Genomic DNA, 23345 nt, shown 5'->3' on the forward strand with positions numbered 1-23345 from the left:
CGACGGCGTGGTGTCGGTGGCCGTGGAGAACTCCGGCGGAGCTTCGCTAAAGCACGCGGGAGCTATGGAGGAGAGGGGGGCGGCTAGGGTTTGGGAGGGGGTGGCCGGGCACTTGGGGGGTGCGGCCAGCTTGAGGTCTTGGGGTGGCCGGCTCCCTCCCCTTGGCCCCTCATTATATAGGTGGAAGCCCCAAGTGTTGGACTACAAGTCTCCGAATAAGACCCGAACCAAAAACCTTCCATGTGATAGGGAAACCTACCCAAGGTGGGAATCCCACTTGGGGTGGGATTCCCCCCTTCCATGTGGGGGGGGGTGGCCGGCCCCCTTTGGGGGAGTCCACTTGGGACTCCTCCCCCTCTAGGGTTGGCCGGCCATGGAGGTGGAGTCCCTCCGGGACTCCACCTTCCTTGGTGGTTTCTTCCGGACTTTTCTAGAACCTTCTAGAACCTTCCATAGAACCTTCCGCATCATTTTAAATCACATAAAATGACATCCTATATATGAATCTTATTCTCCGGACCATTCCGGAACTCCTCGTGATGTCCGGGATCTCATCCGGGACTCCAAACAAATATTCGAACTGCATTCCATATTCAAGTTCTACCATTTCAACATCCAACTTTAAGTGTGTCACCCTACGGTTCGCGAACTATGCGAACATGGTTGAGTACTCACTCCGACTAATAGCGGGATCTGGAGATCCATAATAGCTCCCACATATTCAACGATGACTTTAGTGATCGAATGAACCATTCACATACGATACCAATTCCCTTTGTCACGCGATATTTTACTTGTCCGAGGTTTGATCATCGGTATCACTCTATACCTTGTTCAACCTCGTCTCCTGACAATTACTCTTTACTCGTACTGTGGTATGTGGTCTCTTATGAACTTATTCATATGCTTGCAAGACATTAGACGACATTCCACCGAGAGGGCCCAGAGTATATCTATCCGTCATCGGGATGGACAAATCCCACTTGTTGATCCATATGCCTCAACTCATACTTTCCGGATACTTAATCCCACCTTTATAACCACCCATTTACGCGGTGGCGTTTGGTGTAATCAAAGTACCTTTCCGGTATAAGTGATTTACATGATCTCATGGTCATAAGGACTAGGTAACTATGTATCGAAAGCTTATAGCAAATAACTTAATGACGAGATCTTATGCTACGCTTAATTGGGTGTGTCCATTACATCATTCATACAATGATATAACCTTGTTATTAATAACATCCAATGTTCATGATTATGAAACTAATCATCCATTAATCAACAAGCTAGTTAAGAGGCATACTAGGGACTCTTTGTTGTTTACATATCACACATGTATCAATGTTTCGGTTAATACAATTATAGCATGGTATATAAACATTTAACATAAACATAAAGATATATATAATAACCACTTTTATTATTGCCTCTTGGGCATATCTCCAACACTCGGAACATGTGTCATACCATTCTTGACTTCTTGTGTGTGGGTGTTGTTTTTTGTAAGAAAGGATGAAACAAGTCGTTATATTGTGGGTGTTATTGCTAATTTGTGGGGATAACACTGATTTTAAATTTTTCTTTACTTATGTTAAATTCTTTAGAAACTAGGTTGGACGGTTGAGTGTACCCGGAAGTTGGACCTTCCATTGATCCATTTTGGTAAAAGGGGATTGTTTTCGAGGTCTATGCTAAATTATTATGTAGTAAACGAGTGAGAAAAAATCAGAAATGTCAGGGTTTCTGAACCTTACTAATAATTATAGAGTATTAATGTTCTAGATAATCTTAGCCTAGGCCAACTTTCTCAGATGGCAGATAGATTAATGTATTACTGTATATTTTGAATAATGTGTATGTGCAAAGATCTACATGGTTGTTTATCTTCCTTGAGAGAACACTACATGCTATTAGATAGAAGATATAATGTTGTTGCAATCCCTGGTTTCTTACGGATTGGACGGTGCATTCACATTTTACAATCGCTGGCTTCTCTTGGCGGTGATGTGTGGGCTTGTGTCCAGCGTTTTGCCGGTGATGTGTAGGCCTGTGTAGATGTGTAGGTGGCGGCCATTTTGGACTTGGCCGGTTCAGCATGGCCCACGCAGAAAGAAAATCTTATACGATCAGAGCGCTGAACCAAATCCCGTGTATCCACTTCTCTCCCCTGCTACATCTCGCCGCCACGACCTCCGGCGAGCGCGAGCCGTTCCCGCTGCTCTCCGGTGCCATATACGCTCCTAGGCGCTGTAGAATACCACAGTACACCGCGTCCGGGCAGCTCGCCTCCGGCGACCCAACCACCGGCGCTCCATCGTGCCTTTCTCCCCCGTCGTCCTCGGCCAGGCATGCCGACTGCTATCAGGACAGCGCAACTAACGGCGTTGTCCACACCACCCCACGTCGACGACCCCGCCCACGGCACCATCGGTGAACCGCCCAGCGTACTTGTCCCCATCGACTTCGATGCACGACTGCTTCTCCATTACTTCCTCCATGCGTCCGCCGCTTTGCGCCGCTCGAGACGGCCAGGAAAAGAAGAACGAGCACTGGGAACGGGAAGGGGGAGAGGCCGATTGCTAACCGGAGCGACATGGTGGAGAGGGCCGAAGGCGGTGGTGGTGCTCCAGATCCATTTTCTCCTCTTTAGCCCTGCGGCGTTATGGTTTCAGGCCACCGCCCCTCGCAGCCTTCCCCGCCCCCGCGGTACCTCCGGTGCCTGCCTTAGTGCCTTCCAGATTCGCCGGCCAGCCTGAACTATGCTGTTGTTCGCAATCAATTACTAAGCAGGGGAAGGCTAGATACACATATAGGAAAGGTGATAGGGAAGAAGAGCACAGCTGACTGAGCGGCAGGTCGTCGCTCTCCTCCAAGTTGTTTCTGGGACAACTCTGTGCTGGTGTGTGCCTCTTTGTTGCTGATGGCCGCGAGATCATCCATTAGTTGGTCAAGCGCGCCTCCACTTGGGTGACGTGGTTCATGAACGCAGCAGAAAAGTTCCAGGACTACGGGAAAAATAGGCGTCGCCGTGCAGGCTTTCTTTGCCGTGTGTTCCCGTACGGCAAAGATTTCTTTGCCGTGTGCACAGATAAAAACGCACGGCAAAGATCTTGGCCACGGGAAAGATAGACACGAGCGCACGGCAAAGATATGATTCACGGCAACGACGGAAGATGATGCACGGCAAAGAAAGGTGCACGGCAATGTCCCAACATACCGCACAACAAAGATTCGGTGCATGGAAAAGGCGTTAGGCATTGCCGTGCAACGTTGGCGCATGGCAAAGCAGCCTCTGCTTAGTGTTTTTAACAAACGCACGGCAAAGAAGGCTTTGCCTAGTGTAAGCGCACGGCAAAGATGTAAAAACTGAATTTCTTCTCATCTCAAAAGTGTGGCGTGGTATAGTTATCAACAAACAAACACTTAGCCTAGTGGCAAGGTCACATGCTTTTCCTACTCTGCGTCCTAGGTTCGATTCCCAGACCAGCCGGCATTTTTTTAGATAAAACATGTTTAACACACGGCAAAGAAGCGGCCTTTGCCGTGCGTGTCGCACGGCAAAAGCTTTGCCGTGCAACATTGGCGAGTCACACGGCAAAGAAGCCTTTGCCATCAATGGCATTGCCGTGCGACCTTTGCCGTGCATATAGGGCCCAAAGACATATTTTCCCGTAGTGATGGAGTTGTTGCAGGTTGACTGCTGCTAACCCCCCATGTTGAGGAACTGATCAATCAGGTGTTGTTGCTTTCTCAAACTGGTATACTACTCTTCATTTTTTAATCATAAACCAGATAATTTCATAGAGCGTGGTGGTAATACCGATCTATATATAATTGTTAGTTGAATTCAGAATATCTAGCAGAGAATAGTTATTGTCCAGACATGTAATACTCATATTTTCATAGTAAGAACTATGTACCGAATTTGCATTTCTTCCTATATTAATGCACACACGAGGTCCCAGCTTAATATTTGAGTGGAATATACTATAAGAATTAATGCAACTTTATACTGGATGCAATTTTTTTGTTGATCACTAATATCATTTACTTCTTGGGCAGTTTGCCTCCTAGTTTCTTCTGATTGTTGCAAAAAGTACAAAGGCATGAGCATAAGAGTGCTTAGTAGTATATATAGATTAATGGATGGCAAGGATCCAACATTATTGGTACATGAAGTTACAAGCCTACCACTTTTTCATTTGATAAAATTATTAGGTGAATTATATGTGGCTTTCTCAAGAACCTTTATACACTCAATTGTTTTTATTTGGGTAGAACTAGATATTAGATGAGTGGGCGATGAAGGGTCTGACATCATAGATGCATGAAGTTACAAACCTACTCCTTTTATTTCCTTTGATAAAATTATTCGGTGAATTATCCATGTTACCAACTTTCTCAAGAATCTTCACATTCCGTTTTTTTATTTAAGTACAACGAGAAATATTTCTTTCAAAACAATTTTGAGTTATCTCCATGATGAATGCAGTTAACTATCAGTTCCCACTGCTTATGTTCCATGTCGATGATCGAATCTTCCTGAACTCGAACAAATAATTTATCCTCGGCTGCTTAGATGCAATATATAACAATAGAATAAATCAGTTTGTCAGCACCTCAGCTACAGAAGTTCTAATTATTTCTTAGATACATGTTTCTTGCATATATATTGGTTTTTTTTTGCATGATGGTTGCCATATCAGATTATTTGTTAAGGGCACGAGGTAGATGAAGAATGAGTGGTGCTGGACAAGTAGAAGGATGGCACAAACTGCAACGCCATCGATGGCGGCAGTGTGGTATGAGGGGTGGCGGCCTTCTGGCAAGAGATCAAGGTGATCATGCAGCCTGTCTGGCTGACTTGCTTATTGCTGTTGTTGCCAGATTTCCTTTTACTCTCCATCAATTTGCAGTCTACGTCTACTGTGGTCCGGTAGAATTTTCATTATCGCGTTTCATTTTCCTTTTTGTTCTGATGTTCTGCATTCACATAATCTCTTTGAGAACCCTGACCTTGCTAAACATTTTTACAAGGGTTGAGTTTCTTAAAAAAATACTAATGCTCAAGTCACAGACATATCTGCTCTAGAGTAGATATATAGCTTGGGGTTTAGCGACATCTCTCCTGTTGGACTAAGACGGAACTACTAAAGGCTAACCTCTGGCTGTATTGTTTGTTTGTGGTTCCTTTTTTTTTCTTTTCTTCTTCATGCATTTCCCCATCACCTAACTAACTGTTTGTGGTTCCCTATTTTTGCCTTCAGGTTGTATTGCAAAGCTGTTAGAGGGGGTTGGTTTTCTTTAAATCTTTGCTGCTTGTGTTGTTCGTTTCTTTGGTCTGGAGAGCTGCATTTTCTTCTATTTCGGTTGGCTGGTTGTTTTAAGGTCCGCTGATTTTTCTCTTCCCGGCGTGGTTTAGTTTGTTGGATGTGTGCGATGGCTTGTCGGTTGTGGCCGCGTAGTTGCTGTCGCTGTGTGTGGAGCTGCCTGCTGCCAATTCTATTTTGGGTTGGCGGCATGGCATTGTCAAGCAGCTCCTTTTATTTCGTTGTTGCAGCCTTTTACTGCCGCTCCTGTCTGAGGCCATCTTCTCTGTAGATGATCAGTTTTATCATTTTATGTTGGTTTTCTCCTGTACACCTTATTGTTGTCTTCTTAGGATCTGTTTATTGTTGTAGTCTATAAGTTTGTCCCCTATCTGTCCATTGTATGTTATGTGAGAACCGTACGAGGCGCCTTCTTCCGAGGAGGCCCCATCTTTTGGTTGACGTGTTCACCTTTCTATGCCTGTTTGGTATTTCCTCCGTCTCAAAATGTAAGGCATCTAAGGATTGGTGAAAAGTCAACTTTTTAAAAGTTTGATCAAGTTTATATACATAAAGATATGAACATTTACAATACTAAATCAATATCAATATATTCACCACAAAGTATATTTTCTTAATATGTCCATTTGATATTGTTTTTTCTCTAAATATTTGATCAAAGTTAGTAAGATTTGACTTTCGACTAATCCTTAGACGCCTTACATTTCAGAATGGAGGGAGTAGTATCCAGTCCAACTTCTCTTGGTCAACGAAATTTGGTTTCATAATTATAGGAATTGGTTCCATAGCCAACGTTGGACTCATTGGAGCTATTTTACAAATATTATCCCATGGATTTATTGGCGCTATACTTTTTTTTCTTGCCAGGAACGACTTCTGATAGATGTATTGATTTGGTGGGTGTACCTTTTGCTTTTGTGGTTTAGGTGTCAAGCCCCGATATTTGTAAATGGCCATCTTGCTAAGATGTCCAGGGACCTTTACTTCAAAGGTTTGTGGCAAGGTTCTTCTCTCATTGTTTTCCTTTGTTGTTGGATTGCCCCCTGTATGTTTTATTGGGGTTCTTTGTTTCGGTTTTCTTGGTGCAGCTGCGCCACCACTTCAAGCGCGAAGTCAAACGGAACCTACGAGATCCGGTGAGGATAGCATGAGTATTTCGTGAGCACATTGACGGCGACTTCCCTCAGAAAATCCAGCTCGGAAACACCGCTGCAGATGTCTAGCGCGTGCAGCGTGAGGAGTGGAGGGGGAGTGTCTACGTCCACTATGGCTAGGACCGCTTTGCTGACACAAACGGAGTGGCTCAAAGAGACATTCCGATCTTCACTTGCATCAACGACTACGGCCGTGATGGATGTGACTATCCGAGAGGACAACGGAAGACATCCAGTAGGTCGCCTTCTCAAAGCGGTGAACTCCAAGAATTGAAGCCTTTGTTAGTTTAAGTCGTTGATAGGGTGACCTCTTTCATTATTTGCTTATCGTTGTGTTGAACTGGTGTCGTTACTAAGATCCTAGACTTGTTGTCAAGCCGTCCTGAGTGGTGTGCCGGTGGTTGGTCCGCTGTCAATATTAAGTGAAGGAGATATGCCCTAGAGGCAATAATAAAGTAGTTATTATTTATATCTCTATGTTTATGATGTCATGCTATAATTGTATTAACCGAAACATTAGTACATGTGTGATATGTAGACAACAAGAAGTCCCTAGTATGCCTCTTAAACTAGCTTGTTGATTAATGGATGATTAGTTTCATAATCATGAACATTGGATGTTATTAATAACAAGGTTATATCATTATATGAATGATATAATGGACACACCCAATTAAGCGTAGCATAAGATCTCGTCATTAAGTTATTTGCTATAAGCTTTCAATACATAGTTACCTAGTCCTTATGACCATGAGATCATGTAAATCACTTATACCGGAAAGGTACTTTGATTACACCAAACACCACTGCGTAAATGGGTGGCTATAAAGGTGGGATTAAGTATCCGGAAAGTATGAGTTGAGGCATATGGATCAACGAGTGGGATTTGTCCATCCCGATGACGGATAGATATACTCTGGGCCCTCTCGGTGGAATGTCGTCTAATGTCTTGCAAGCATATGAATGAGTTCATAAGAGACCACATACCACGGTACGAGTAAAGAGTACTTGTCAGGAGACGAGGTTGAACAAGGTATGAAGTGATACCGAAGATCAAACCTCGGACAAGTAAAATATCGCGTGACAAAAGGAATTGGTATCGTATGTGAATGGTTCATTCGATCACTAAGTCATCGTTGAATATGTGGGAGCCATTATGGATCTCCAGATCCCGCTATTGGTTATTGGTCGGAGTGAGTACTCAACCATGTCCGCATAGTTCACGAACCGTAGGGTGACACACTTAAAGTTGGATGTTGAAATGGTAGTACTTGAATATGGAATGGAGTTGGAATATTTGTTCGGAGTCCCGGATGAGATCCCGGACATCACGAGGAGTTCCGGAATGGTCCGGAGAATAAGATTCATATATAGGATGTCATTTTATGTGAATAAAATGTCGCGGAAGGTTCTATGGAAGGTTCTAGAAGGTTCTAGAAAAGTCCGGAAGAAACCACCAAGGAAGGTGGAGTCCACATGGGACTCCACCTCCATGGCCGGCCAACCCTAGTGGGGGAGGAGTCCCAAGTGGACTCCCCCTTAGGGGGCCGGCCACCCCCCATATGGGAGGTGGAACTCCCACCTTGGTGGGAGTCCTAGCTAGGCTAGGTTTCCCCTCCCTATGGAAGGTTTTTGGTTCGGGTCTTATTCGAAGACTTGGAGACCAACTCTTGGGGATCCACCTACATAATGAGGGGCATAGGGGAGGGGGCCGGCCACACCAAAGCCACAACCTGGCCGCCCCCCTTGAGTGGCCGGCCACCCCCTCCCAAACCCTAGCTGCCCCCCTCTCCTCCATAGCTCCCGCGTGCTTTAGCGAAGCTCCACCGGAGTTCTCCACCGCCACCGACACCACGCCGTCGTGCTGTCGGATTCAAGAGGAGCTGCTACTTCCGCTGCCCGCTGGAACGGGAGGTGGACGTCGTCTTCATCAACAACCGAACGTGTGACCGAGTACGGAGGTGCTGCCCGTTCGTGGCACCGGAACCGATCGTGATAAAGATCTTCTACGCGCTTTTGCAAGCGGCAAGTGAACGTCTACCGCAGCAAAAAGAGCCTCATCTTGTAGGCTTTGGAATCCCTTCAAGGGTGAGACTCGATACCCCCTCGTTGCTACCGTCTTCTAGATTGCATCTTAGCTTGGATTGCGTGTTCGCGGTAGGAAATTTTTTGTTTTCTATGCAACGTTATCCTACATTAAGGACATAAGGTTATCACATGAATTGGTTCTTCATCCATCCCTAACTTTTTCTACCCACGTAAAACCTTTGCTCTCTCTACCAGTATATAGCTTCCAACAAATCATGGATGCTATATTTTTATTGGGTCTTTCGTTGATATTCATGTTGCACTTTCGTTTTATTTGAGGCAGAAGAAACTTTAGCTCTAGCGCTCACTGTAATCAATTGAAAGCTAGGTAGCAACCTTCACTAACTGCTTTTTTTTGATGCATTTACGGTGTAGAAAATGTACATTGTCTACACAAGGCGACTAGAGTAGATGAGCAAAGTGTAGAACGATAGAGAGGGAGAGAGATTGGCGGAATATGTTGGATGTATTATTGAGCCTCATGGGCGAGTATATATAGGCGTACAGGGATCATCTTGGAGTGCAAGGCAAGACACGAGAGTCCTATCTCTATCCTAGACTATCCGTTTATACGTACACGGAATATATCTCTAACACTCCCCCGCAGTCGTAGCGGGAGCGTCGTGAACAACATGAACGACGTGGACGGTCAGACTGGAGATAAACCGAAGTGGACCCCAGAAGGCTGACACCCCCCCCCCCCCGCAGTCGTAGCGGGAGTGTCGTGGACGATGTCGCGTCGCGGATGCTTGGACTGTAGAGGAAGCTGGTGAGGCGCAGGCGAGGTGGTAGCCCTTGTGCCGATGTCGAGGGAGCCGAGAGCGTGGGTGTTGCAACCTTGGTCGGGGTACCCGCGCGAGGAGATGCCGTGGTCGGGAGCCGGTGTCGAGGTAGCCGCACATGAAGCCGCAAGCGCGTAGTGCGCGAGGAGAGTGACGGAGACGCGTCGAGGCAGTCGTGGAGATGGTCGATGCCGAAGTCGATGCAGTCTGAGCCGTCGAGGACGAGGTGCTGCCCTAGTTTTGCCATAACTGAGTACGCAAAGACGAAGTCGGCGACGCGGTCGAGGCAGTCGTAGAAGAGTCGATGTCGATGAAGACGTTGTCGAAGCCGATGAAGACGAGGCGCTGGCCCGAGCTTGCCAGGCTCGGGGACGCGTCGGGGAAGAAGGCACGCGTCGGTGTTGCCAATACCGGGCGTGCGAGGGAAGGGACCATCATGAACCGCGAGGTCGTGGTGGACGGAGACATAGAAGGCGGCGAAACCAGCGGTGACCAGGAGTGACCATGCTGGATGCCTAGACTGTAGAGGTGGTCGGCGAGGCCTGCGACGACCAGAGTGGTCATGCAGGGTACCTGTGGAGGTGCGGCGGTGGTACTCGAAGTTGGCGAGGAGGAACCCGGCGGCTTGACGTAGACCTTGCGCTGACGGTGGCGACCTGCGCTGTTGGGGCGGCGCGGTAGTAGCCTGGAACGTCGGTGCGCGGGGACGGCGAAGTAGACTGCGTGCGGCGACGTCTCGGCCCTAGGGGCCGGCGTAGCTGCAGGGCGCGAGTCGATGCAGCGGCGGGAGGCCACCAGCAACGTACACGCCTTGGAAGGCGCGTCGGAGGCCGATAGCATGCACCAAAGGCGGCGGCGCTGCGGCCCGAAGGGGCGACGCAGCGGCAGCCCGTAGCTCGATCGGTGGTAGGCGCGTGCTCGGGGACGTGCTTGGCGGAGACATGCGCGCGGTCGGTTGATCAGACCGACGGCGGCGCTGTACGCGCCATGGCGTGGACGACGTGCCGCAGATTGGAGTCGTTGGCGACGTTGTCGGTGATGTCCCGGGCGATGACGACGAAGACGGACCGGCGATGGAGACCGCGCGGGCGAGACAGCCTGCTGCGTCGCACGTAGGCGTCCCGTGTGTGACGCGTGCGGCCGTGCCGCGCGGTTGATGAAGATGGCCGGTATAGATCGACGCCGTTGTCAGAGTAGAGGTGCGCGGTGACGGCGGCGGTGGGCGACTCAATCCGATCTATGATCGCTAAACCAAAAAAGAAAACGGCGGTCGAGCGACCGGTGGAGCAAAAAGAAAACCAATCTACGGATTGGAAAAAAAGGACTCGAGGGCAGCGGATCAACGGATCGGCGGACGAACCCTCATACGGGTTGCGCAGCCCTCGGAGTAGGCCATGGAGAGACCTCCCCGGGGGCGGCGCGGCGCGGAAGCTGTGCGGCGGCTAAGTCAGGAACTTGCGTCTGATACCATGTAGAACGATAGAGAGGGAGAGAGATTGGTGGAATATGTTGGATGTATTATTGAGCCTCATGGGCTAGTATATATAGGCGTACAAGAATTATTTTGGAGTGCAAGGCAAGACACGAGAGTCCTATCTCTATCCTAGACTATCCGTTTATACGTACACGAAATATATCTCTAACACAAAGGCAATAAAAACCTGAACAGGTAAAGGCATCACACAAAGCTAGAACGCACAGATAAACAAACGGATGTTGCCACAAATGTACGTTCATTACAGCCAGCAGAACAAGAACACAGACATCCATACCAACAAGAGAATTGTAGATCACCTTGGAAACACAGGCATCCATGCCTACAAGAGCATTGCAGGTCACCTTGAAAACACGGTATGTATCCAGAGAACAGTGACCCGCTCAATGTACTAAGCTGTCTCCCAAACCTTACCACAACAGCCACCTCTTTTTAGCTGCTTGCCACACTGAAACACAAGGATAGAACAAACACGTCTAGGTACGGCTAAATCACAACGCTCGCTAAGGCACCCCAAGACTAGGCTGTGCGACAACGTGAAAAAGGCGGCGCCGGCGAAGCGCGCTCATCTTTCTAGTTTTATATACATCTAAATACTATTCCCAGTACTCGTTTCCTTCTTGTAGGTGAAAGGATCTTGCAAGAGATAGATCGACATGTTGTTGTAATGTCCAACAGTAGCAGTGACAATCGCAGGGATGGCCGACATGTTGCTGCTTCTAGTCGACCCCCCCACCACCCCGCCTATTATGCTGCCACATCACCATGACAGCACTACGTGATGAGAAAATATCTAACCGGTAGGCCAACCTGAGCGAGTCAGTATGAAAGACCAGGGTGGCCCAAACCAGTCGCCTCCTTCATGGACTCGCTCGCAAGGATCCAGATTGACTCAAAGGAGGTCAACATGAAGAACAAGCCAAAGATCCAACTGTCGTAGTCGACTAATATTTTGGGTGACTCGCCCGTATGATGTACACCCTAGACCAATTCGCCTATATAAGGTTTGGATAGGGGAACTAACACGGAATCACATTCGTCCACCTTAGCCTCCATCTCCTCTCCCGGTAACTTGTAAACACATATCTATAAATACAATCAAAGCAGGAGTAGGTCTTTTATCTCCACTGAGAGGGGCCTAACTTGGATACATTGTGTAGGTGCAAATCTCGTACAAGACATCCAATGTCGGCATCGCTCTCCACGCCATCTAAGCCACCCCTATAGCATATGCCTCAACAATGCATCGACAGTTGGCGACCACCATGCGGCGTCGACTGACATATGGAGTCTTGTTCCCAGCGGGATCACTTTCCCCAGTCATCATTGCGATCACAACTGGATCCATGATCACCGTAGGCGACTATGGTCCGATCTCACGCCGTGGCTATCGGCCGACCCCAGTGCTGAGCCATCTTGCCGCCGGATCTATGCGACGATCCGGCGTTCGCGCTGACATCATACAACTGGATCTTGTTCGATGCGCGGGAGTTCAAAGCACGCCGCCGAGCTGGATTCCTCAGCGATGTCGACCTCTTCGCCCGTGAGCTCAACGAGGAGGACGAGCGCACCAGGACGACAAGGACGATGAGGACGATTACGAGGAGGACGAGGAGGACGACGACGAGGGCGAGGACGCGGACAGCGTTTAGGTCCTCGGAGCCAACAACAAGGGGACGTCGGCCATGCCTGGGATACGAAGACCTAGCCACCGGGCATTAGAGAGGCGGAGGCCATTGCGATGGCAATGGACAACAGCGAGCTCAACCAGCTCGCCATATGAGATGGCCTTGGCGTGCAGCTTCGTGAATCCTAGTTGGGGCAGGGGATGCTGGTGACTCCTCCGGTAACGCCGACACGCACCCACACGTGCGCCGTCTCTTGCTCCATTCCTGGCCTAAGATCCAGGGCCGACGTCACCACGTGCTCCCCTTCCTCCTACCAACTGCCATGGCAGACACCAGAGATCATCGACCTCGTCAACGACGACGAGAAGTAGTCGATGGCTAGGTTTTTGCATGTCTTGCTGGCCCTTTTTAATTTATAAGTTTTTATAATTATGCAAATTATGGGATTTCAATGAATGGAAAAAAATGTTTCTTCTTTTTTTATGCGTCGGTCCGCTGTGGTCGATTTCGTCCATTTAAACCGACGTAAACGGAAGCAGCCAGTCGCTTTTGACGTCCAATTTGCGTATGCCTGTTGAAGATGCCCTTAAGGCCAAGCCCGGCTGAACGTCACAAGAGGCGCACGGCCAGCTTTGGAACACGACGCGATTTTCTCTAGACATATTCAGTTCACCCAGGAGCTTGCCTACTTCCCGTGACTTTTGCTGGATAATTAATCAATGATCATAAAACCTTCTTCAAAACTTCAAACATGAGTCAATCCACTAGTTCCGAATTGCAGCATGGGTGTGTCAGGACTCACGGGGATGTCCGTCTCTGTTGCAAATCTAACATTGCACATCCACCCATGGAGTAGTACGACGACAACCACGACCTCGTCCTTGACCTCTTGCAGATGCTGTGCGTCCACCCCCACGGTTGATGCAGGAGTAATCCTCCTGTCGATGATCACCACGTCGAGTATCTCCTCTGTCATCACGCCGGTCAGCAGACTTTCGGTTTTCAGTGCGGCGATCATCACGCCCTCCACTGTAGCGATCAGCTCGTCCTCCAGGATAGTGATCATCTCTGCCTCCATAGTTGCTGTTGCGAGGACGAAAACTGCCACGATTGCGTGACCGTGCCGCTGCATTGGCGGAAGTTTCAAAGGCTCCATCTGATAGACGAAGCATCTCTTGGCGTTGTTCCTAGTTATGTATATGCGAGAACAATTCAGCAATGTTCAGGGACTTCTTTGCTACATCAAGGGCGGCAACAACTGAATCATAGTCATTGCCAAGTCCGGCCAGTAAAAAGGAGACCAGTTCATCATCAGGGATTGGTTTACCGGCAGCTGCTAGCTCATCTGCAATTCCTTGCATCTTGGAAAAAAAGACTGCAGATGTCATGTTGTTTTTCTTTGTATATGCCAACGCATCCGTAGATTCGTGATCTTGGACTGACTCTGAGAGGCAAACATCTCTTCCACCGCCGCCTAGACACCGGCAGTGTGCTCGATCCGAAGAACATGCATAAGGATTTCCTTGGAGAGCGAAATCAGGAGATAGCTAAGAACAAGTTGATCTCTGGCAAGCCAAATTGCATAGGCTAGATTTCGAGTCACGGTCGGCTCCTTCTCTTTGTCTGGATTATTGACAGTAAGCTGCTTGGGAGGCGCGGCATCTGTGCCGTCGAGCAGTCATGTGTATTGAGCACCACGGATCACAGGCAAAACCTGCGCTCTCCATAGAGGATAGTTCGTCCACGTCAATTTCTCTGACGGCGGAGATCCAAGGTTTGGCAGAACGACGCTAGAAGATGATGCCATGGCTGCGCTAGAACCTCAGGTTGACGGAGCTTCGTGTGTTTCAGCCGGTAGATTGGATCGCTAGGATTTATCACGCAAGAGGTGGCTCTGATACCATGTAAACGTTTTGGAAGCGATGCTACTCGGTACCTTGACCGTAGCAGCCGATGTTCTATTTATATTGATCATATGTCGGTTTACAAGTCGGTAACTCTAGACGTGTAGGACTAAGACTCCAACCGTAACAGACTCTGGTTGGGTTTACAATATTATCTAACAGACAGTACACGATATTTTGGACCAGCAGCGATTAGCGAGTAGTATCACACCAACTTCAAAGGGCCGCGGGCAATCAAGAACTACACCGCCACTAGTAGAAAAAGGGGCTTCCGTCCAGGCCTTTAGTACCGGTTTCCTTACGAACCTATACTAAAGGATGCATTAGTACCGATTGCATTGCCCAAGCCTTTAGTACCGGTTCGTAAGGACCTTTAGTACCGGTTCGTGACACGAACCGGTACTAAAAGGTTAGCGTCAGCCGAAAACCTTTAGTACTGACACGAACCGGTACTAAAGGGTAGACCTTTAGTACTAAAGGTTTTCCTGCTTCGCCGCACCTCCCCCCAGTGGATCGCCTTTTTTGCTTTGTAAAATACAAATAAAAATGATAAAAAATCCAAAAAATAAAATGTTTTCAGATTCTTTGAAAAATGGTAAAACCACATTAACTTTTGCATACGACGTCGGAAAAAAACGTATAATATATCAAAATCATCGTGGGAAAAAGTTACATCCGAATTCACCTGGGTTTACCTGGTTAGCTAATTTTTAGATTCTCAAAATTCCAAATGAAAATATGAAAGCAGGAAGATTTTAGTTTTTTCCAGAAATTTAGAATTTTATATATTTCTAAAAAAATAATATTAAAATTAATAATTATAAGATTTTTTGAATCCCGGAATATTACTATTACTTTAGCAAATTATAAGATTTTCAAAATTTCAGGTTTTAGGTTTAACTAAAAACAATACAAATTAAAAAAGTTAATTTTATTTATTTATTCAGTATTATTATTACATCATTACTTTTGTTTATTAAAATAATTATTTAGAATTTAAACAATAAAGAAGTGTGACATCGACCAACATGTTAATAGGATTGATATGATACTACTATCAACAACATGCGCGCGAAGCACTTGGAAGTGGGACGGGAAGGAACTAGGAAGTTAAGCGTGCTAGTGCTGGAGTAGTGTGAGGATGGGTGGCTGACCGGGAAGTTTAACCAGGGGTAAGTAATTTGACTAGGGATTAAGTGTAGTTAGAGACGAACGGAAATACTAGAAATTCTGGAAAAAAAAAGAGGGAGTGAAAAAAAAGGAGGGTGTGAAAAATAATTAGAAAAAATGGATAAAAAAGTTAAACGAAATAGCCTTCAATACAGGTTCGTGACTAGAGATTAAGTGTAGTTAGAGACGAACGGAAATACTACAAATTCTGGAAAAAGAAAGAGGGAGTGAAAGAAAAAGGAGGGTGTGAAAAATAATTAGAAAAAAAATGGATAAAAAAAGTTAAACGAAATAGCCTTTAATACCGTTTCGTGTTACGAACCGGTACCAAAGGTCTCCAGCCCCGCGGGTTCCTTCGTGCCCACGTTCTTTAGTACTGGTTCCAAAACCGGTACTAAAGGTTCTTTGGAACCGGTACTAAAGGGGGATTTCTCTACTAGTGCGCCAACATTTATCCCAAGACATGGATCGACAACTACGAAGATCACCATGGAGATCCACTCGGCTCGCTCATGACCACCACTCGGGTCACTCGCGGCATGCTTGGCGCACGTAGATGGATTAAGGAAGACCTAGGACTGCCTACTCCACTCCGACCCCAAGGCGTAGATGGATTAAGGAAGACCTAGGACTGCCTACTCCACTCCGACCCCAAGGCATGGCCATTCAACCTCGATAAGGAGTTAAAATTATTTTTTTGAATGCATGAATGTTCAACATTCGAATCTCGAGATGTTTAATTTTCAACGTGCTAAGGGTCCACGTGCCCATCTCGATTATTCAGTGCCGTGTTGTATTAAGGCCAAGACCGGCTGAATGTCACAAGAGGCGCACGACCAGCTTTGGAACACTACATGATTACATCTTCCGTTCAACCAGCCGCTTGACTACTTGCCATGACTTTTGCTGGATAATTAATCAATGATCATCAAAACTTCAAACATGAGTCAATCCACTAGTTCAGAATAGCAGCATGGATTCACTATGTGTCACGGGGATATCCTGTCCCAGAACATAACAATTGCTATATAGCTTCTGCCTTAAGTTCTAGGCTCATCCAATCCAACAGAGATTATGGAACTCTTTTAGTCTAAAAGTTGTACAAGCAAAATGGAACAAATGCTGCTATATATTACTTGGTACCAAAACCAGTGATTTCTATAGTTTGTGCCCTCGGTCGCTTCATGTTCCGCCATTCCTTGCTTGATTAGCCGGTATGTTTTTTGGCCTCTCTTTTCGTCCTAGCCTTTGTTGTGTTCCATCCATTTATTTTCACAAGTCTCCCTCTTGGACGCTTGATAGTCTCGGAGCATCTTGATTGTCCCGTTTGTGTCTTCATTGTTTTGTTCTTGATGTTTTGGTGCTCATTTGGTGAGACCGAGCCTGTCGAGGTGTCGCTGTCCTCGGCTATACCAGCATAAAAATATATATGTTATTATAAAGGTCATACAAATATGATCTTAAATCAACTAAGCCTATCATAGAGTTGCACACTTTATAATTGTCCAAATGAATCTTGTTGATCTTTATTTCTTTCTCCTTTTGAAAAAAAACACAATATGCACTAATACTAGGTAGATGGATAGAAGGGTGGTAATATTACATTGATGTGAAAGTAGTATTTGAAGATTTGCGGATTCAACCAATAGTATTTTCAAGAGAAACATACCATGTTATGGTACTGCTCAAAACTAGGCACATGGATGATTGTAAGTACATTAAATATTATATCGAACAGAGCCGATTGAATAGAAAGATCAACATTTGGTTGGGAAGTAAACTGTATGTACACATTGTACACTTGAAATGAAGATAATATCTTTACATCAAATATTTATCGGAAGTTTAGAAAAAAATGCATACAACGGCATTTTGTAACTTTAAATGGCTCATATTTAATTACGTAAAAGTCGGGTGAGAAATGATGCATACTAGACTAGTGTACTAATGGATATCATGAGATAGATTATAACAAACAAATAATCAAACCTTTAGGCAACACAGTCACACATAAAGCAGATGGTTGAATATATAAAGTGCAGCAGTGTGCTTGAGGTATTAGTTTTGTTAATGGACGTGTATGTTCTGATATCACAGTGTAATTTTGATATATCCTCGTAATAGAAGAAAAGTATTAACTATGACTAGTCAGGATGGAAGAACCTAAAGAAGACAATATGAGAAACATATGTAGGGAAAAGTAGTACCAAATATCACTGATAATGAGGAACTTACTCCTATATGATATTTGGCCATTGCAGTTTATTTTCTCCCTCTGTGCTGATCCTCTAGGTTTTGGTGAACTGGCACGCGTTGTAGCATCCTTCCAATTGTTTGTTAGCCTCTTGTGCAAAGTCTCATGCTGTGAAAAATAATCAGTTAAGTATAAGCAATATATGTAGTATTAAATATCTGTAAATAAAATTATTTTGTTAACAAAAATGGAAACCTTATTAACGTTAAATCAATCTGCTTATTTGTAAAGCTATCAGTTAAAAACTTTTCATGTGCTTTTCAACTTATTATAGCAGAATATGCATATCTAAGAATTGTGTTGTTATGTTAAACCACCACATTATAAATAGGTCATATTATGCAGGTTCTGAGAATCCTACAGAAGTCATATATACAATCCGAAGTGGGACTAGGTGTGTTCTGATTCCAAGAATAGCAGAAATTATAATTGAAAAATATTTTTCTTTCACCTACTTTTGCGGTAACTTATTATTTGCAAATGAAGTGATGTATATTCAAACATATATTCATTTTTAAAATATGTGATAGTTTTTCTCAAACAAGCATGTTCCCATGTAACATTCTTTTAATTTCACGGATTGCAATCATAAAGGCAAACAAGAAAATGACTACATTTCATATTCTGCTAAGTCAAGTAAATCTAAAGAAAACATAACTCTAGGAAGTGGTACTCTTGCAAGGATAATTACTAGTATATACATAAAATGGAGGCTAATTACCAGACCAGCAGATTTTTCAAAAGAGTACAAGTCATGGACACTTGTCCTTTGAATAAATTGACGTTTTGTGACTTCTCCGGTTGCAAGAAAGCTACGTGCAGCCTTCAGAGTACGAAAGACATATTGGCTAACAGGATCTGTATAGTACTGCACAATAATAATGATCAGAAGGTTCAAACAATTTTTTTATAAGCAAAGGTATTTATTTTTCATATTTTATGTATACCGGATCTTTTCTTATTCCCTCCATTGTTTTTCTGTATACTATCTCTTTGACCCATCCTTGTGGCAACGCAGATGGGTTGAACTCCACCAAGGCTAGAATCTACAATATAACAATACAAATTAGTTGGAGAATGTCAAATCATTTTAAGACATAAATTGTTAGTTATGTAGTGGAAATAGTGATGGTAAGAAATACACATTATCTGGAGAGTTTGTGTCACATTGTCCATCTGTATCACATTCAGTGATCTTCATTTCCTTAACATAGAGTAGTACATCTTCTTTAGAGTATAAACGTACTCCCGTTGCAGGGTAAACATAAAACTGCGAAAAATATACACATAATGTTATAATATGATAAGTAAATGTATGATTTGAGTAAAGTTTATTGTTGACTTTTGATGTTAGTCTTTTCCAGGGCATGTAAATACATTGTATTTCTCGTATGACCCATGATTGTTATCCTAATAAAACATGTAATACCTTATTACTTGCAAATACCTTATTACTTGCAAATGAAGTGATGCATACTTTTGCAATACCTTATTACTTGCAAATGAAGTGATGCATACTGAAGTATATATTCAATTTTTATAAGATGTGATAGTTTGTCTCAAACATGCATGTTCCCATGTAATATTCTTTTATTTTCACGAATTGTGAGTCATAAACGCGGAAAAGAAAAATACTACATTTCATATTCTGCCAAGTCAAGTAAGTCTAAAGAAAACAAAAATCTGGGAAGAGGTACTGTCGTAAGGATAATTACTAGTATATAAAATGGAGGCTCATTTTACCAGATCAGCAGATTTTTCAAAAGAGTACAAGTCATGGACACTTGTCCTTTGAATAAATTTACGGTTTGTGACTTCCCCCATTTCAAGAAATCTAATTGCAGCCTTCAGAGTACGGAAGACATATTGGGTAACAGGATTCATATAGTACTGCACAATAACAATTATTAGAAGATTCAAGCAAAAAAGACGAAGGTTTTGAGTTGTCATTTTTTTATGTATACCAGATATTTCTTTATTCCCGTCCTTGTCCTTGTCCTTCTGTATACTATCTCTTTGACCCATCCTTGTGGCAACTCAGATACGTTGAACTCCAGCAAGGCTAGAATCTACAATATAACAATACAAATTAGTTTCAGAATATCAAATCATTTAAGATATAAATTGTTAGTTATGTAGCGGAAAGAGTGATGGTAAGAAATACACATTATCTTGAGAGTTTGTGTCGCATTTTCCATCTGTATCACATTCAGTGATCTTCATTTCCTCAACAGAGAGTAGTACATCTTCTTTATAGAATACACGTACTCCCATTGCAGGGTGAACATAAAACTGTGGAAAATAAACACACAATGTTATAATCAGATAAAAGTATGATATGAGTAAATTTTATTGTTGACATTTGATGTTAGTCTTTTACAGGGCATGTACATACGTTGTATTTCTCATATGAGCCTTGATTGTTAGCCTAGTAAAACATATAATGCTTGCTTAATTCACATCCAATCATCTACACTTAATGCTATGTCACATGTGGAAAGCTCCATAAACCGCTGATAATCCTTGGTCGCCCCAGTAGGACGCCTTGCCGATGTTACGAGTGGCGCATCCAGATCAAAGGCGCCATGTTTCCCATTCGACGTGGAAATACGCGTCAACCGCCACTTCTCGGTGGCTTGGTTGTCGATTTCTTGGGTAGCTTTTTGGGGCCTGTCAGTGCCACGGCTAGGAGAGAGTATTGACGGAGGGAGGGAGAGAGTATCAGCGGCTGGAGGGAGAAACGAATCAGCGGGAGGGGGTGAAATCTTTTGGCATGGTAGAGAAATGTGCGGCTGGCGGCGGGAAGTGGCGTGAGGGCGCGATGTGGCGGGAGAGGTGCAACGTGGCGGGAGACTGATTTAATTTCAATGGGTCAATGACGTATCGGGCCCGCCACCCCCTCTGTACGGCGCGTCCGGAGCGTCCCATGTGGAGAGGGAATGACCTCGGGGCGTCGGACAGAGTATTGGGCGGCGCCGGGCGGAAAGGACCTTTGGTGCGCGTGACTGTGGCCATTTAAATGTCCGGCACCCCAAAAACCTCTGGGGGACGCTTTGGGGGACACGACTGGAGATGCTCTTATATTTTTTGTCCGCTTCCTCTCAAATTTTTTGCCACCTCTCGATCCCTCCTTCTGATATTTGTGTGCCTAGCCATACAACTAACAAATAAATACCATACAAATGTCCAACTCGCTGCATGATCATCCCCACCTACATTGACCTTCTCTCAATAAGGGCTTGTTTGTTAGTGGAGTATTAGTTGGGATTAGTTGGACTAATTTTCTAGGGGATTGGGTGAATCTCGACCCATCACCAGATACTCACTAAGCACTAATCCCTACTACTAAAAACTTCCATTTGGTTGGCATGGATTGGTGCACAAGCAAAAACTGAATAAAACAATGCAAACCAACATACAGTAGAAAAGATTCAATTTTTAATATAGATGTGAACTCTAAGACATATTTGAGTTTTTAATACAGGTGTGAACTATTCTCAAAAAAAAAATACAGAGAGATATCTGAAGGAGTACATCTCAGATGTTTTGCAGGCAAACGAGCTAAAGTTGCAAGAATTGAACAACAACAAATGGATATTGGCTTGGTACTCCAGATTGCAAGAATAACTTTGTCTCTGATTAGCAACTATAGCATCTTAGCTCGAAGTGCCCGCCTGAAACACAAATAAAGATCAGAGCGAATACATTGTACTCGCAATTTTTTTTTAAAGGCACCCACAAGATATTAAAAGTTCTAAAGGGAAACTACGTTTACGACACGGAGAAATTATGGAATGGTTTCTTCTAATGACAACCACCACTAGGATGCTGACCAAATATTAGGACATCAAGCACAGTCTTCACTAAAGCCTGACATTATGGCTACTTTAGCTCAACTTATGCCAAATGTGCAGTTAGCAATTTTGACAGTTAGTCAGGTACTCGTGAATCAAGACATATTTGTCATCACTTATACATGACACATCTACAATTTATAACATGGTAATATGAAAAATCAAACAATGACTTCTATCTTATTATTTGAGAAGATGGGTAATCTTCAACCCTGAAATGATGTTAAACATGTAATGACTTTAAACCTACCACCCCCACTCCCTACTCATGCACCTAATTCTGCTATGTCATTATCGGTACGTGGACATAGTTTACCCACGCAAAATGAACCAATAACAGTATTTACCAGAGCAGTATTATGCGCCTCAAAACAACTATGGTTCGGTAGGCAGGCAGGGTTAGCCATTCAAACCTCCAGGCCAGCTATACTAACTTCCCAGTCTCTCCACCGCCCCTAGTCAATGATGGTCCTTTGCCAGCAAATAACTAGATGGGGGCAAACTCAAATTTATCTTCTCGGGTACAACAACAACAACAACAAAATGTTGCTTCTGGTTCTTCCCAAGCTCCTAGCTCAGCAAAAAAAGGTATCCATTATCTAAACAAGAATGATCCCAAGTTTCAAATACATGTATGTGACAACCTGAATTCGTTCAAGTCATGTGCAACTAGTAAATTCAAGGTTAATTACTAGGGGCATAAAATTTGATAATGGATACTTCTTGTTGGTGAGCTAGGAGCTTGAGAAGAACTAGAAGCGACATTTTGTTGTTGTTTTTGTTGTTGTACCTAAGAAGAGAAATTTGGGTTTGCCCCTGTCTACTTGTTTGCCGGCAAAGGACCAACATTGACTTGGGGCAGGGGAGGGACTGGCAAGTTAGTACTGCCGGCCTGGAGGTTTGAATGGCTAAATGTTCCTACCGAATCATAGTTGTTTTTGAGGCGCATAATACTGCTCTAGTCGATACTGTTGCTGGTTCATCTACGTGAGCGAATTGTGTCCAGCTACCGATGATGACATCACATAATTAGGTTCTTGATTAGGGAGTGGGGGTGGCGATGGTAGGTTTAAAGTCATTACAGGTTTAATGTAATTCCAGGTCTGAAGATTACCCATCTGGTCGAATAATAAGATAGAAGTCAACGTTTGATTTTACATATTTTCATGTTAGAAATTGTAGATGTGTGATGTATAAGTGACGACAGACCTGTCTGGATTAGAGAGTACCTCACTAGTTGCTGGAATTGATGACTGCACATTTGACATAAGTTGAACTAAAGTAGCCATAATGTCAGGCTTTAATGAAGACTGTGCTTGATGTCCTACTATTTGGTCAACATCCTAGTGGTGGTTGTCATTATAAGAAACTATTCCATAATTTTTCGGTGTCGTAAATGTGGGTTCCCTTTGGTAGAACTGTTAGTAGCTTGTAATTTCCTTCAAAAAAAATTGGGAGTACTAATGTATTGTCTTGAGAGTTTGTTTCGCATTGTCCATCTGTATCACATTCAATGATCTTAATTTTCTTAACATAGAGTAGTACATCTTTTTTAGAGAATACACGTACTCCCATCACAGGATGAACATAAAACTGCGAAAAATATACACACAATGTTATAATCTGATAGAAAAGTATGATTCGAGTAAATTTTGTTGTTGATATTTGATGTTAGTCTTTTCC

General features: G+C 44.3%; 1 non-coding gene across 1 annotated transcript; it reads right to left on the minus strand.

The window, feature by feature from the left end:
• Positions 1–13663: 13663 nt before the first annotated feature.
• LOC124679935 lies at positions 13664–13802 on the minus strand. The gene has a single exon (XR_006995351.1). It is a non-coding gene; the product is annotated as a small nucleolar RNA Z247 (small nucleolar RNA).
• Positions 13803–23345: the final 9543 nt, after the last annotated feature.

The sequence above is a fragment of the Lolium rigidum genome, chromosome 7 (assembly GCF_022539505.1).
Source record: "Lolium rigidum isolate FL_2022 chromosome 7, APGP_CSIRO_Lrig_0.1, whole genome shotgun sequence".
Taxonomy (NCBI): Eukaryota; Viridiplantae; Streptophyta; class Magnoliopsida; order Poales; family Poaceae; genus Lolium; species Lolium rigidum.